Raw genomic sequence first — 16586 nt, 5'->3', positions numbered from 1 at the left:
ATGTTTGTGACAATGAGATCTAGTATATTTTCTCCTCTCGTGGGAACAGTGACTAGCTGTTCCATGGCATTTGAATTTATGAACTCCAGGAAACGTTGGGCTAGAAAGTTAGGGCTTGAGTAATGTTCCCAGTCTATATTCGGGTAGTTGAAGTCACCCAATATGATGGTGTTTGGAGATACATTTATACCCTCCAGTGTCTTCAGGAAGGCTGTGTGGGGTTCCTGAGTTTGAGAGGGTGGCCTGTAGCATGCTACAATTTGTAGAGCAGTTTTGCCTATGGTTAGTTGCACCTGGATGGTTTCCAAGCTTGTGCGTTGCCACCAACCTGGAGGTGTGGGTATCCTTTATGAATATGGATACACCCCTCCTTTTGTGGTGTGGTCCGGGTTTTGGGGCCGGTACGCATGATATGAGGTAAAACCTAATAGTGCCGGGGTGCTCTCAGGAGCCTTGAACCAGGTTTCAGTTACAGCACAGACATCGATGTTCTCCATACTGAGAAGGGCCTCGAGTGCGTGCATTTTGAGATTTAGACTTCTGGCATTGAGCAGCATTACCCTCAGTTTCTTCCCATTTTTGTTTTCTAGGGTGGTAGGTTTAGAATTTGAGCCTTGCCTAAAAAGGCACTATGGGGTGGCAAGAGCCTTAGCCAATATCCGAATCCCAGGGTGACAGGTGCAAGCCGTCCCTTGGCAGCGTGGCTTGTCAAGCATGTCATCCCAGGCAGACAGACACTGGATCCCCTTTGAATGACACCAGACATTAAGCCAATTGTTAAAGCTGATCATCTTGTCTCTATATTGTGGCATCATTCTTGGTGAAGGAAGGCTACTGCTCAGGGTTAGGGTCATACCTGCCTGGGCTACATAATCAGAGAGCTCCTCTATGTCTCTTTTCATGTAGTCCAGGGAGGTACGTCTCAGGTCGTTCACACCAGCATGGACAATGACTGTGTCATATTTGTACTTGCCGTGGAGTGACCCGAGTGCTTGTGTTATGTGGCGGATTCTAGCGCCCGATAGGCAGCTTACTGTGACCCTCTCCTTGTTCAGCCTGGTGAGTGGGACGCCAGTGTGTCTGACTATGGAGTCACCTATGACAAGTATGTTTGGTGTTGTATTTGGCCTTAAGGGCTGTGACTGCTTTGCACACTGCTTTTGTGGTTTATGTGTTGCTTGTGGGGTGTCTTGAGGTAGCAGTTGTTTGGGTGTCTGCTTTGGAGGCCTCTGCTGTTTAGGTAAATTTTACTCAGAGCCTCCGAGTATGTCTTTGTGTGTTTATGTGTTTGATTCAGTGGAGTGGTAGCATTATGTGAGGCTGGTTTTGTGGTGTGTGTAGTTGCCTTCTCCTCCTGTCTGGTCTTGCCAGTCCTGAGTTGAGAGAGCTCAGCCTCCAGTTTGGCTAAATAGCTGCATCTCTCGCAAGTATTTGTGTTATGTGGGAGGAGGAGAGGGTTGTCTGTGTACATGAGGCAGTTATAACATTGCCTCAAGATTCCCAGATTTACCAGCTGGACCGGAGAGAAGATTGACAACTGACCTTTGGACATGCTAGAATAATATTGGGAATTCCTTAATTGAAAACAAGGGCCAGTGGGGAGTGAGGGTGTAGTGCTTTTAATTTTTAGTGCTGACTTATATAATTGCTTTAGTGAGCAAGTGCCAGGTAACTTGAGTGCAATGTGTTACAAGTAACTAAATGCAAAAACGACAAACAGTAACTTTCTTTCAAGTGAAACAAGGAAATAAGTACAGTAAGCAATGCAGATATCACTAGTGATCCACAGAAGCGCTGAGAAGTTGCGTATTAGGTGGAATTAGCTTCCAGGGAAATAACAAGCAAACAAACAACAAGCATATAAACAAAGCTAGATTCAGCAGGCCTGGATCTAGTCTATGCTAGAGCAAACAAGGTGGACCAATTTCAGTAAGATACAGTTCAAATATTCAGGCACTATAAACCTTTAACCAGAAATTCCCAGCTCAGAAGGGCAGAGTCCAGCCTCTTCTCCCAAAAGAGTGCAGACCACGAACCTTCTTAATGTAAAATAACTGGCCTGAAGCCCAAGTGCCTAAACCAGAACTAATACACTTGGACACTGGGCTCTCAATCAGCAGTTCCCAACTTAGAAGGATGAAAGCTACCTGTCCTGCCACCACAGTGCTTGCCACAAACCTTCCTAATGTAAAACAACTGGTCTGAAGCCCAAGTGCTTAATCCAAAAGACTTGAATGATAGCTACACTTTAATCAAGTTACAACCAAGCAGTAATAAATACCATTGAATACTTTAGAGAATGTCTGGATTAGTGCTCAAGTTACACAAACAAAGCTAGATCCAGCAGGCCCGAATCCAGTCTATGCCACAGCAAACAAGGCGCACCAACTTCAGTAAGAAACAGTTCAGATATGCATGCACTATAAGCCTTTAACCAGAAATTCCCAGCTCAGAAGGGCAGAGTACAGCCTCTCCTCCCACAAGAGTGCAGACCACGAACCCTCTTAATGTAAAATAACTGGCTTGAAAGCCCAAGTGCTTAAACCAGAATTAATACACTTTTAGAATAACAGACACTGAGCCCTCAATCAGCAGTTCTCAACCTAGAAGGATGTAAGCTACCTGTTCTGCCACAACAGTGCAGACCACAAACCCTCTCAGTGCAAAACAACTAACTGGTCCGAAGCCCAAGTGTTTAAACCAAAAGGCTTAGAATGAGTTACACCAAGCAGTAATAAATACAATTGAGTATTTTAAGATGATGCAAAAGTAAAAAGAAGTAGGTAAAAACACAAGTACAGTAAAAGCAGATGAAAATTTTTTTTTTTTTTTTCTGAACAAGTGCTGAGATCAAAGAAACAGATTTGAGTGCTGAAACTAGAAAACTGGCTAGTTATAAGAAAAAAAAAACAAGCTAGAAGGCTTCCCTCAAACACAGAAGGGCTTGGGGGCTCAGAAGCCTACAAATAGTCTGTACCACTTAACAAGAAAGGCAGGAAATAAGCTTAATTTTTTTTTCTATTTCCCAGATGCTCTCTTTGTACACAGTAGGAGTGCCTGAAATCAGAATATGATCTCACTGCACTCAGTTGAGTGAGCAAATGAGATGGGCCCAGAGGCAGGCTGATGGGCGGGCAGTTTCAATGCCACTAAGATATCTGAAGATAACTGAAGAGCAGAATAACTGAAGAGCAGAATAACTTCAGTTAAAAATTCCTTCAACACTCAAATTAAATACTGTATTTTTAAAAAAAAAATGCAGATAAAGGTACTTAAATTCTCTTATACGTCCAGTTGAATATAACCAAGTTCTTAGCTGGCCAAGCTGAAGTTTTAAAGCAGGAATTATTTCACATGCACCAGTTTAAATATGCAAGGACAGGAAATCAAAGAATGTGGCTACCCCCACACCTGTAATTACTAGCAAATAACAACATTCAGCCAACACTAGCTTCAGTTCAAGTTACTGAAGAGCAGAATAACTTCAGTTAAAAATTCCTTCAACACTCAAATTAAATACTGTATTTTTTAAAAAAAAAAAAATGCAGATAAAGGTATCCAGGACTATTTGTAAGCTTCTGAGACCCCAAACCTTTCTGTGTTGGAGGGAAGCCTTCTAGCTTAATTTTGTTTCTTAGAGCTAGCCAGTTTTTTAGTTTCAGCACTCAAATCTGTTTCTTTGAGCTCAGCACTTGTTCAGAACTCGTTGTAAGCACTAAACAAGCTAATAAAACTACAGCACTCAACTTTCCCCACTTGTTTAGAGGAAAGAAGTTTTTAGTACTTAATAAATAAAGCACCTATCCAGGCATGTCTAAGGGTCAGCTCCCGGTGTTTTCTCCCATCTACCTGATGAATCTGGGCATCATGGGGCAATGCAGCAATTGCCTCATGTACACAGACAACCCTCTCCTTGTACGACCCAACACTACAACCTGTGAGAGATGCACTTATATAGCCAAACTGGATGCAAAGCTCTCTTCACCCAAGACTGGACTAGATAGTCAAGAGGAGAAGGTAAAAACACTTGCACCACACCACACTCATCACATAGTCCCTCAAAACCTACACCACCAAAACACACACACAGAAACACAAAACACACCTAAATTCACAGAGGCTCTCAATAAAAGCCTGCCCAAGCAACAGGGACCTCCAAAAAATAAACGCAATCAAACTCCACCCCCCCCCAACACAACCCAAATGACACATAGCCAGTCAGGTACACTGATGTTCCACTCACCAGACTAAACAAGGAGAAAGTTACTGTCAGCTGCCTGTTAGGTGCCAGGATCCGTCACATAATGCACACACACTGTCACTGTCCACGTTGGTGTGAATGACCCGAGACATACCTCCTTGGACTACATGAAAAGAGACATGGAGGAGCTCTCCGATCTTGTAGCCCAGGCAGGTATGACCCTAGCCTTGAGTAGCATCCTGCTATCACCCAGAATGATACCACAGTACAAGGATCCAGTTATTTGTCTACCTGGGATGACATGATCAACAGACCACGATGCTTTGCCAGAGATAGCCTGCACCTGCCGTCCTTGGGATTCCGGATACTGGCTAAGGCTCTGGCCACCCCTATGGTGCCTTTTTTAGGCAAGGTTCAAATGACAAATTCACCACTACAACAGGTACAAGCAAGCAAAATCTGAGGGTAATGCTACTCAATGCTAGAAGTCTAAACCTCAAAATGCACTCAGTCGAGGCACTCCTTAAAATGGAGAACATCGACATCTGTGCAGCGACAGAGACCTGGTTCAAAGCTCCAGACAGCACCCCTGCATTACCAGGCTATAATTCATACTACACCCTTCGGCCACCTAACCGGACCGAAGCACTGAAGGCGGAGGCGTGTCCATATTCATTAAAGGATATCCACACTTCCAGGCTAGTTGCACAGCATAATGCATCCGAGATTATCCAAGTGCAACTAACTCTGGGCAAGACTGCAATCCAAATTGTAGCTTGCTACAGACCCCTCACCCGGTCCCAGGATTCCCACTCCTCATTTCTTGATACACTGTAAAATATTAAGGTATAACCCAACACCCTAATAATCGGCGATTTCAACTACCCCACCATTAACTGGGAAAACTACTCATGTACCAACTCTCTTTTGCTCAACGTTTTCTGGAATTCATAAATTCCAACGCCTTGGATCAACTTATTCACACCCGCACCAGGGGCAGCAATATCCTACACCTGGTCATTACCAACATGGGCAACCGGTGTTCCACACCAGAGGTCAATTCTTCGTTGGTCAGATCCGACCACAAGCTAATCACCCTAGACATCCACATCCCGCCCTCACCCCCTCCCCCTCCCAATCAGTAAAACCACCGTAAAAAACTTCTCCAAAGCTAACCTCACACTTCTTAAGAAAGAAGTGGCAAAATTCATGACACCCAGAGGTACGACTGTTGAATCCTACAGAACTGCACTTTATAAGCACTTACACGAGTGCATGGATCATGCTATCCCTAACAGAACCAAGATGCTATCCTCCAAAAAAAGGAAGCCAATCTGGAGGTCCTCTGCCATACACAAACTCTACAACAGAAGAAAAACTGTTGCAAAAAAAAAGAGTAAAATCCCATGACTGGAGGAGCTCCCTGGTCAGCCTTAGTAAGAAACTGAGATCCCTCATAAAATCCTCCAAAGCTAGTTACAAACACAAAATTGCCACGGACTCTAAAGACAGCCACAAAGCTTTCTATAGCTATGTCAAGAATCTCAATGGCAACACTCAGATCTGCTCCGAGTTACAGCACAATTGCACTAAATATACAGAACCAACTAATATTGCCAAATCCTGGCAGATAGGTTTGGTGTTAACTTTACCCCCTCTCTCCCCCTAGAGGGCCCATCTCTATACCGAAGAATGCAAAGTTCCTGTAATCACGGCTGCACAGGTAAAAAAAAAAAAAAACTCTCCCCAAAGCCAAGAGTATAGCATCCATGGGACCTGACAATATCCCAGGCTGCGTTCTACACAAACTACAGAACGAAGTGGCACCTCACTTAAGTACCATGTTCAGCCATAGCCTCACCTCAGGCTTTGAATGACGCACCGCAACGGTTATCCCACTCCTCAAAGGGGGAGCACGACAGACCCCGGGAACTACCACCCCATTAGCCTGACGAGCCTGGTCTGCAAGGCCATGGAACGCATCATCATGGAACTCGAACAAAGATATTGGTAATCTCCAAACTCTGGACCCCACCCAGTTCGGGTTTGTAAAAGGTAGATCATGTCTCCAAAACCTGCAGTCACCAAAGTCACAGATGAGGGTAAGGTGGTTCACACAGCCTACCTAGATCTCGCCAAGGCTTTCAACACCACCCCCCCACTCTGGAATTATAGATAAACTCACTAAACCAGGTATAATTCCCTATGTCACAAGATGGGTTGCCAACTGGCTCACAGACAGAACCCACACTGTGAAAGTAGCAGACTCCAAATTCGACTTCAGACCAGTGACAAGTGGAGTACCACAGGGTTCAGTCCTGGGTCCTCTCCTGTTTTGGTATCTACTTCTCTGAAGTACAGGCTAACACAGAAGGTCTTCGGGCTAATGAATTTGCAGATGATTGCAAACTAGGAGCCATAATCAAAACTCCTAACGATGTGAACATACTACAAAAGGGACTCGCAGACAGATGCCTGGTGTCAAAGCCGTGGCCTGAAGCTCAATGCCAAAAAGTGCATTGTCATTTGGTAAAAACTCTGTACCCATGAACTACCACATAGATGGTAGTCTACTTAACCGAAAGTGTGATAAGAGACCTTGGGACACAAGTGGACAGTAGTCTCTCCTTTGATAATCACATCGCCACAGTGGTCAGGAAATCCTTCAACGTAGCACACCATCACAAAAAGTTTCTCATCCAGAAAAAAAGAGGTCATTGTTCCCCTCTACTCATCACTCATTAGACCCATTATAGAGTACAACGCACGTTTTAGTATGCATCTCACAAGACATCTACAACAACTGGAAAGGCCACAGAAATACCTCACAAAGAGGATTACTGGCCTCAAACAGATGCCCTACGCAGACAGTCTCAAACTCCAGCTTTACTCCGTCGCATATCACCTACTCAGAGGCTATCTCTGCCTAACATACAAAGCTATGTCAAACCCAGAGCTGTTGGACTTGCTCCACTTAAAGATATCCCAATCCCTAAACCTTGTCACCATAATAAACAGAACATGCTGGAGGGATAGATTCCGGTGCAAGAGAGTTCCCATACTCTGGAACAGACTACGTATGTCAAACAGAGCTCCTCATCAGCACTCAAGAAAAATCTTAATGATTGGATGGGAAATAGCAAATTCACCCTGGGGATCACTTATGTGGCTCTGCTCAACAGGGGCACAGGAAAATAATTTTCTTGGGTGGCAAAAGCCAGGGTACCTTTTTGGCTAGGCTTATATAGGCCCTAGGACCAATAGCCTAGTACCTACCTATGAACCTATATGTTCATAGGTGTGTACTAGGCTAATGGCTCTGGAGCCTTTACAAGCCTAGCCCATAGGATTACCCTGGCATCGTGCCATCCAACCTTAGTTCCTAATGCCTCTGTCAAGTAAAGGCACTGGAGTGATACCCTGAGTGAATTTTCTATTTCCTATCCACTCATCAAGATTTCTCTTGAAGAGGTCCAGTGAGGTGCTCTGTTTGACAAGTATGGGAAGTCTATTCCATATGGAAAGTCTATTCCATAGCATGGGCAGTGTCTGGGTTATGAACCTGTCCCACCAGCATGTTCTGTTGATTGTGGTAATGAGGTTGAGGTCTCTGGAGCGTGTGGGGCAGAGGGAATGGGATTTTGTTAGATGTAGCATTTCTAACAGAGCTGGGTCAGACATGGTTTTGTAAGTCAAGCAGAGATCGCCTCTAAGTAGGCGATATGAGACAGAGAATAGCTGGAGTTTTTTTGAGTCTGTCCATATAGGACAAGTGTTTAAGGCCAAGGATCCTCTTTGTGAGGTACTTTTGTGGCCGTTCCAGTTGTTGCAGGTGTCTAGTGAGGTACATGCCAAATGGGGCATTGTACTCTATGACTGGCCTGAGGAGGGAAGAGTAGAGGGAGACGATGACCTCTTTCTTCCTGGATGCAAAACCCTTAGTAATGAGATGTGCCACATAGGACTTTCGGACCACAGTGCCAATGTGCTGGTCAAGACAGGTTGCTGTCAACCTGTGCTCCCAGATCTCTTATAATGCCTTCTGTGTTCAGTGGACTACCATCAATATGATAATTCAAGGGAACCAGATTTTTCTCAAGGGGGATGATGACACAATTTCTGGCATTGAGCTTAAGGCCATGGTTCTGACACCAGTTGTTGGTGTCATTGAGGCCTTTATGTAGGATGTCAACATCACTTGGGGAGTTAATAATAGCTCCCAACTTGCAATATTCAGCGAACTTTGTCAGCCATAGTCCCTTCGTGCTGGCCTGGACAGTACATACAAACAGGAGAGGACCCAGGACCGAACCCTGTGGAACTCCACTCGTGACTGGTCGGCAGTCTGACTTGGAGTCAGCAACTTTCACACTGTGGGTTCTATCTTTGAGCCAGTTTGCCACCCACCTAGTGATATAGGGGTTGATGCCTAGCTTAGTGAGTTTTTCTATTTTTCCCCGAGTGGGGAATGGTATCAAAGGCCTTGGCCAGATCAAGGTAGGCTGTATGAACCACCTTGCCTTTATCCACAGCTCTGGTGACTGATTCAAAGAAGTCAACTAAGTTGAGCAGGCATGATCTACCCTTCACAAAACCAAACTGTGTAGGATCCAGAGTTTTGAGATTCCCTATATCCTTGTTTATTTAGTCCACAGTGATGAGTTCCATAGCTTTGAATATCAGACTAGTCAGGCTAATTGGGCGATAATTCCCAGGGTCTGTAGTCGTTCCTCCTTTGTGGAGAGGGATGACTGTAGCAGTGCGCCATTCGGTAGGGACAAAGCCTGAGGTGAGGCTGTAATTGAACATGGCACACAGGTGAGGCACCAGTCCACTCTGTAGTTCATGCAGAACACAGCCAGGGATACTGTCTGGTCCCATAGAAGCTGCATTCTTGGCCTTGGACAGTGCTGTTATAACCTGTGCAGCAGTAATACTGGGTGCCTGGCAATCTACTGGTATTGTGATTGGTCCTTCCGGGGGAGGAGGGGTCAAAGTTAGCACTGAATCTATCGGCCAGTATATTGGCAACATCTGTTGGCTCGGTATTGGAGGTACCATTGTGCAGAAGCTCACAGCAAATTTGGGTATTGCCGTGGAGATTCCTTACATAATTACAAAAGGCCTTGTGGTTGTCTTTACCATCTGCTGCAATACTGTTTTTAGAGCTACCTTTAGAGGATTTGATGAGGGATCTCAACCATTTGTTGAGGCTGGTAAGGGAGTTTTTTTCCAGTCTTGGGACTTCACCTTATTCCACATCAGTTTCCTCTTTTTGTTGTTGAGTTTGTTTATGGCAGGGGACCACCAGATTGGCTTCCTTTTTTTTTTTTGAGGAGCGCCTTGGTTCTATTGGGTATGGCGAGATCCATGCATTTGTGTACATGTTCGCACAGTGCATTGGTGTATGATTTAGCAGTCATGCAACTATTCTCCATTTGCATGGGTGTCGTGAAGTTAGCTACCTCTGTTTGTAGGAGCCCACAGTTAGCATTGGAGAAATTTTTCATGGTGGTTACCTTTGTGGGGGGGGTGGGAGGAATTTGGATTTCCAAGGTGATTAGTTTGTCGTCGGATCTAACCAGGGATGAGTTGACTATTGGTGTACAGCAACGGTTGCCCATGTTGGTAATGATCAGGTCAAGGATGTTGTTACCTCTAGTGGGGGTAAGAACGAGCTGGTCCAGAGAATTGGAATTAATGAATTCCAGAAAGCATTGGGCAGGTGTATTTGTACAAGAGTAGTTTTCCAAGTTAATGGAGGGGTAGTTGAAATATCCCAGTAAGAGAGTGTTAGGTTGGACCCTAATATTCTCCAGGGTGCTTAGGAATGTGGAGTGTGAGTGTTGGGACATGGTTGGGGACCTACAGCAGTCTACGACCTGAATCTCTGTCTTACGCAGTGTTAGCTGCACCTGAAGTATCTCAGATGTGTTACGTTGGGCTACCCAGTCTGGAGGTGTGTGCATCCTTTATGAATATAGAAACACCAATGTCTTTGGAGCTTCTGTCCAAGTTCTGGGGCTGAAAGGTGTGGAAGGAGTTCTAGCCTGGTAGTGCAGGGGTACTTTCTACTGCCTGGAACCAGGTCTCTGTTACAGCACAAATGTCAATGTTCTCCATTTTAAGAAGTGCTTTGAGCGAGTGTATTTTGAGATTTAGACTTCTAGCGTTGAGCAGCATGACCCTCAGACTGCATTTGTTTGTAGCCTTTTGGCTATGATCAAGTGTGGTATCTGTTCTTATCAGTTTAATATCTGATATGTGCTTTATTTGGGGACCATATATTAAATTGATTTTTGGGACAGGGCGATGGAATAGGGCTTGCTCTGTCCACTCCACGCATCAACCTGGTATTGCAGTATTTCCAGTAATGGTGCACCCTCCCTCTGGGAAAGGGTTGGGAGGGTGGCCTAATGGTTAAGGTGTTTGCCTTACAAACACAAGGTGCAGGGTTTGAGCCTCACAAGGGATAATTGGCTAGGCTTACAGTGGCTCGCAAGGGCAGTTAGCTTAGTACTAAACTATGAACTATGGTGGTAATTTGGTCTTTGGTCCACCGCCTAAAAAAGGCACTTTAGGGACGGCAAGAGCCCTGGCCAGTATCCGGAAGCCCAGGGGTGACAGATGCAGGCCATCTCTGGCAAAGCATTGAGGTCTGTCAATCATGTCATCCCAGGCAGACAGATACTGGATCCCCTTAGAATGACACCAGAAACTTAGCCAATTGTTGAAATAAATAAGTTATGTACCTACCATAATGTTCCATGTTAGTAGTCCTTCATCACGCCTTCCTTCTTGCTGGATGGGTTCGGAGCAGAGACTCTGCCACTTTCTATAGCTCGAGAGCCCTTTACTGGCTCGAGGCTACCCCTTATCCCAGAATGCCCAGCATCAGCTACCCAGATTTCGTTTGAGATAGTTCACACTAGACATAATCATAGAAGATAATCCATTATTATTAAACCTGGACATACAGTAAATTGCCATGGTTTGCTTGGGAAGCAACTAAGAACAAAACAAGTTAGCCAGTGAAACCATTGAAAAACTCCTCTCAATCCTCGAGGAAGGGGGAAGGAGGGAGGGACGCAAGAAAGAAGGCGAGATGAAGGTCAACTAACATGGAACGTATTGGTAGGTACATAACTTCTTTATGTTAAGTTGTCCAATTTCGCCTTCATTCTTGCTGGATGGGACAACGTCCCTAGCAACTCAATCCTGGATGGCTCATTGGAACAGACTCTTCAGAACCGTGGAACCAAAGGAAGCCCAGACCCGGATGACCACATCTACTTTGCAATGAGAAATAAATGTATGAGGATCTGGCCAAGTAGCTGCTGCACAAATTGAATCTATGGGCAATCTTGATTGAAAAGCTACCGAATTAGCTAATGACTTGGTTGAATGACGTTGTGTCTTGCTGAAAGATCTTTTTGTAGCAAATGGTAAGTATAGGCAATGGTGTCTGATAACCATTTTGATAAGGTTACTTTAGAAACTGGAAGGCCTTGTTTGTTGTTAGCAAATGAAAGGAACAACTGATTTGATTTTCTCAGCTCTTTAGTTCTATGGAGATAGAAACATAGTTGTCTATGCACATCCAGTTGGTGTAATCTGTATTCTGCCTTGTTGGAATGATTAGGGAAAAAGACAGGAAGTTCAATGGATTGATTCAAATTGTGTTCTGAACAAACTTTAGGTAGAAAAGATGGGTTGGTTCTCAGAGAAACTCTGTCTTTGTGAAAAAACAGGTATGGAGGGCGAACACATAGGGCATGGAGTTTTGAAACACGTCTGGCAAAAGTAATAGCAACTAGGAAGAGAGTTTTGCAAGAGAGAAATTTCAAAGAACATGATGCTGCTGGTTCAAAGGGTGGTAGTATCAAGGCGGCTGGAACCAAATTGAGATCCCAAGGTGGAAGAGGCTCTCACACTGGGGATCTGAGTAGATATGTACCTCTCATGAAGGCCTTACAGAGTTTGAGAGACATTATGCTTGAGTTAAAAACTCCGATGTGAAAATATGACATGGCAGCTAGTTGTACTCTGATGGTAGCAGCAGCTGCACCAGATTGAAACAGTTCTGCTAAGAAATCCAAAATTGTGTGTACCAGAGCTGTAAAAGGATCTAAATTCCTGGATTCTGCCCAGGAAGAGAATCTTTTTTATTTGCTAGCATAAACTTTCCTTGTAGTTGTCTTATGGGCGGAAACAATAATATCACACACTGCTAGGGAAATATTGGGGAGCCTGGCTAAGATTGGAAGTGGAGTAACCAAGCTGTGAGCTTGAGAGATTGGAAGGATTGGTGTAACCCGCCTGATTGATGAATCAAGAGGTTCGGCACTGGGTCCACAACCCAAGGCTGGGCTAGAAGGTGGGGGTGAAGAAACGGAAGTCAAATCTGTCAAGGCCAATAGGGGGCAATGAGGATCATTTTGCAACCCAATGATTTTGCTTTCTGAATGACTTTTATACATTTTCTTCCTTCCCCCTAATTCCAAAGGAGTCCCTGAGGCCAATCGTGGACTAAAGCGTCCCTGAGAGGAAGAACAAGGGAGAAGTAAATGCTGCATTTGTTGTTGAGGGGAGAGGCAAAGAGATCACAGCAAGGCTGGTCCCATTTGTGGAAAATAAGATCCAGAATATCCTGTTTCAGAGACCACTCGTGCGGCATGAGGACAGCCCTGCTGAGCCTGTGCGCTATTACATAGGATTTCCCAGGGGTATGCGTTGCTGTCAGAAAAAGTTGGGAGGAAATTGCCCATTGCCACAGTCTGAGTGCCTCTCAGAACAAGGGGTAAGACCTGGTTACGCCCTGTTTGCTGATGTACCAAACCACTGACATGTTGTCCATCTGTATTGCAATAGTCCCGGCAGGGAGAGAGTCTTGAAGAGCTTGCAACTCTAGGAGCACCGCTCTCATCTCCAGGACGTTGATGTGCAAGTGGTACTCGTGAGGTTGCCACGTGCCTTGGACTGCCTTCTCTAGATAATGCCCCCCCCCCCCACACCCTATCAGGGAAGCGTCCATGGTTACTGTGGCAACCGGATGGGATTCCATGAAAGGTCTGCCCTGAGTCACTAGTGGGGAGACCATCCACCAGGAAAGGTGTCTTTTGCAAGATTCCGTAATTAGCATCATGTGAGACATGTGTAATTCCTGGAAGGACCATTGAGTGAAAAGAAGCCACTGAAGGATTCTCATGTGAAAGCGTGCTAAGGGAACTAGAAGAATGGCTGCTGCCATGAACCCTAGAGCTTGAAGGACATATTTGACTTGAATTCTTTTGCTCATCAGGAGAAGTGACACCTGTTGTTGAGTAATGGAAACTCTTTCCTGAGGCAATTTTACAATCATTTTTCTTGTGTCCAGCTCTGCTCCTATGTATGTAACAGACTGTTAGGGCAACAAGGCAGATTTTTCAAAGTTTATTGTGATGCCTAGTTGAGCACAGGTTGTGATTGTGTAATCTCGTGCCTCTATAAGTTGTTGCCTGGTGGCAGCAGTGAGGAGCCAGTCTAGATAAGGAAACACCTGGAATTCTAGACATCTCAGGTGAGCCGTAACTACTGCCATGCATTTGGTGAACACCCTGGGGCTATGGTGAGACCAAAGGGCAGAGCTCTGAAATGGTAATGACTGACTGTCCCCTAGCCAGAAGCGTAGAAATCTACTGGACAGTCTGTCCATTTTTGTATGATAGTACATGTCCTGAAGATCTATAGAGCACAACCAATTGTCCTCACCCAGAAAGGAGAGAATGGACTGCAGTGTTACCATTCAGAACTTTTCTTTTTGTACAGATTTGTTTAATCTGCTGAGATCCAGAATTGGTCTCCAGTCCCCTGTCTTTTTGGGCACTAAAAAGTATCTTGAGTAAGTTCCGGATCCCACTTGGTCTGCGGGGACTTCCTGGATGGCTCTTTTTTCTAGCAATCTTGAAACTTTTGTGACTGCCTGATCCCATAGGTTAGGTGGAACATCTAGGATAGATTTTTCTGAAACAAGAGGGGGTTGATTCAATGGAATTTTGTAACCTCCCGATATAATGGATAGTACCCATTTGTCTTTTGTAATATTTTGCCAGGCGATTGGGGACAATGAAAGCATTCTCCCGACTGCCTCCAGAGTTGAGGTGAAGGGCATCCCTTCAGGGATGTTGATAGTGTTTGGAAGAGAATGTACCTCTGTCACCCTGATTTTGCGGAATCCCTCTGCCATGAGAGCGGCGTCTACCACTGTTATTGCTTCCCTCTCTGCCCCTAGGAGAAAAATCACCATGTGCATCAGGGCAAGGGTCCCTGGGATTTTCAAAACCACATTTTTTCACCCTTCTGACCCTTTGGGTATGGTCTGGTAGGACAGGAAAAATGGATTCCCACATCAGAGAGCGTCTTGCCTTCCTGCTGGCACTTGGTAAGCATGTCTTTCACCTGAGGCCCAAAGAGAGAGGAGCCATCAAAGGGGGTATTGGTGAAGGACGCTCTGAAAGGTTCCGCAAACTGACACAGCCGCAGCCAAGAATGTCTCCTAAAAGCCACTCCTGTTCCTGCAGCTCTGCTCTCTCCATCGGCTGCGCATGAAATAAGCCTCATGGAGAAGTTGACTACTGAATTAAAAGTCGCCAGCTGGGTAGCTACCTTAGCTGAAACTCCCTCAGCTGTGGGATCTTGTAGGGTATCTCTAAGCTCTTTTAGGAGACCCCTCTGAAGTCTAGTAAAATGGGAAAGATAGTATAGGGGCCTAAGGGAGAAGGTCGCTGATGAAAACATTTGCTTCCCGTATCTGCCCATCGTACGAGACTCTTTATTTGGTGAATGGATAGATGAGGAGGTTTCAGCTAACCCTCTCTTTGTGACTGCTGCTACCACCATGGCATCAACTGGGCCACCTTTAGTCAGGAATTGTTTGTCTTGGGGAGCTGTGACAAATTTATTAGGTCTCCTCGGGACAGGTTCCATGGAATCTGGAGCTGACCAAGCCTTTTGAGACACTACAGACATGAGTGGATCCAAAAGTGGAGACACCCAGGAGGTGGAAGGTCGGGAACCAAATGCGTCCAGGTATACAGACTCGTCCTCGGAGGGGGCTAAGGAAGTCCAGCTACATCTCTGCCTAATCATCTGGAGGATGTCCAAAAAGGAAACATCTTCAGAGGGGGACCCCTCTGATTCATCCAGGTCTGTATCCGAGATGACAAACTCAGGGGAGTCTTGGTGCTTCCTCTTGCACTTTTCTTCCGAAACCTCCCCAGAGCATTCTGAGCAGGCTTCCCGGAAGAAAGAGGGTTCAACCAATGGGGTGTCCTGGGGCATAGGTTCCCTACACTTTGGGTCTGGAGGAGGAGCAGAGGTTGGCACAAGCACCGAAGGGGACGGAGCTGATGGGACCGATAGTGAGGCAGTCGGTGGAGACAGCACTCTCTGTATGACCTCGAAAGCGTCATGGTCTCAACACAAAGAGGGCTCCGGCTCCGAAAAGACAGGAATCCCACTCTGCTCCGAGGGCGACGGCACCGAGGCCGATGTGGGAGCAGAGCTCAACCAAGCAGATGCTCAGAGAGGGAGAGCGGGGTCGGACAAGGGTCCAATGCCACTTCCCCCTCGGAGCCAACGAGAGAGCTTTGGCACCCAGATACTTCGATGGACGGAAAAACCGAGGTAATCGGAGCTGAAGAGGATTTCATTGGAGCCGAAGGAACCACCATCGGAACGTCCATAGACTCTGGCTCCAAACTATGCATAATTGGAGGAGGAATCGATATCGAAGCGAATGCAGCCAAGGCCTGTTGAGGCAGGCTCGAAAGCAATTTTGCAAGGGCCTGTGATTTCAGCAACCTACTGACCACTCTTTCCACATCCTGATCTGATAATCTTGAGGATCGTGAGGAGTGGGAAGATGAGTGATGACTGGCAGTGCTCTGAAGTAAGGGTGATTGTGGCATCGAACAAATCGCCTCCAATGAAGGAAAGCTCCGAGGTAACAGTTGGAGCTGGCGGAGGAGTAGTCTCGTCTGTACTAGAGGGCATCGACACACTTGGTCGGTCAAGCTCACAGGTCGGTTCCGAACATGGAGCCGACGGCTTGACTGACTTCAAAGATTTCACTGGCTGAGATGCTTTAGCCGGAGAATCCTGTTTCAACAATCCACGGAGGATTAGCTTGTTTTTCCACTCCTGCAGGACCCTTGGACTAAAGGCATGACAAAAAGAGCAACAGTCCTGCAGGTGCAAAGCCCCCAAGCAGTACACACAACTAGTGTGCCCATCTGTCAGAGACATCTTCTGACAGTATGAGTCACACTTGCCCTGAGGTTTTAACTTTCTTGGACATTTTAAGGAAAAAGGAAGGAAGTACTACAAAAAGACACACTACAATAAT

The 16586-nt window shown here is 45.7% G+C and overlaps 1 protein-coding gene and 1 non-coding gene across 8 annotated transcripts in view; one reads left to right on the top strand and one right to left on the bottom strand.

Moving 5' to 3' along the window:
- The window catches only part of LOC122806545 (lipoma-preferred partner homolog), a 1343214-nt gene that overhangs the window by 1308275 nt on the left and 18353 nt on the right, over nucleotides 1-16586 (bottom strand). The gene's annotated exons all lie outside the window — the stretch shown is intronic.
- On the top strand, nucleotides 10399-10588 carry LOC122807314. Its single transcript, XR_006365634.1, has one exon. It is a non-coding gene; the product is annotated as a U2 spliceosomal RNA (small nuclear RNA).

Source organism: Protopterus annectens, chromosome 7.part0 (assembly GCF_019279795.1).
Source record: "Protopterus annectens isolate FY-2018-M chromosome 7.part0, PAN1.0, whole genome shotgun sequence".
Taxonomy (NCBI): Eukaryota; Metazoa; Chordata; order Ceratodontiformes; family Protopteridae; genus Protopterus; species Protopterus annectens.
This window is presented reverse-complemented; position numbering and strand designations above follow the sequence as displayed.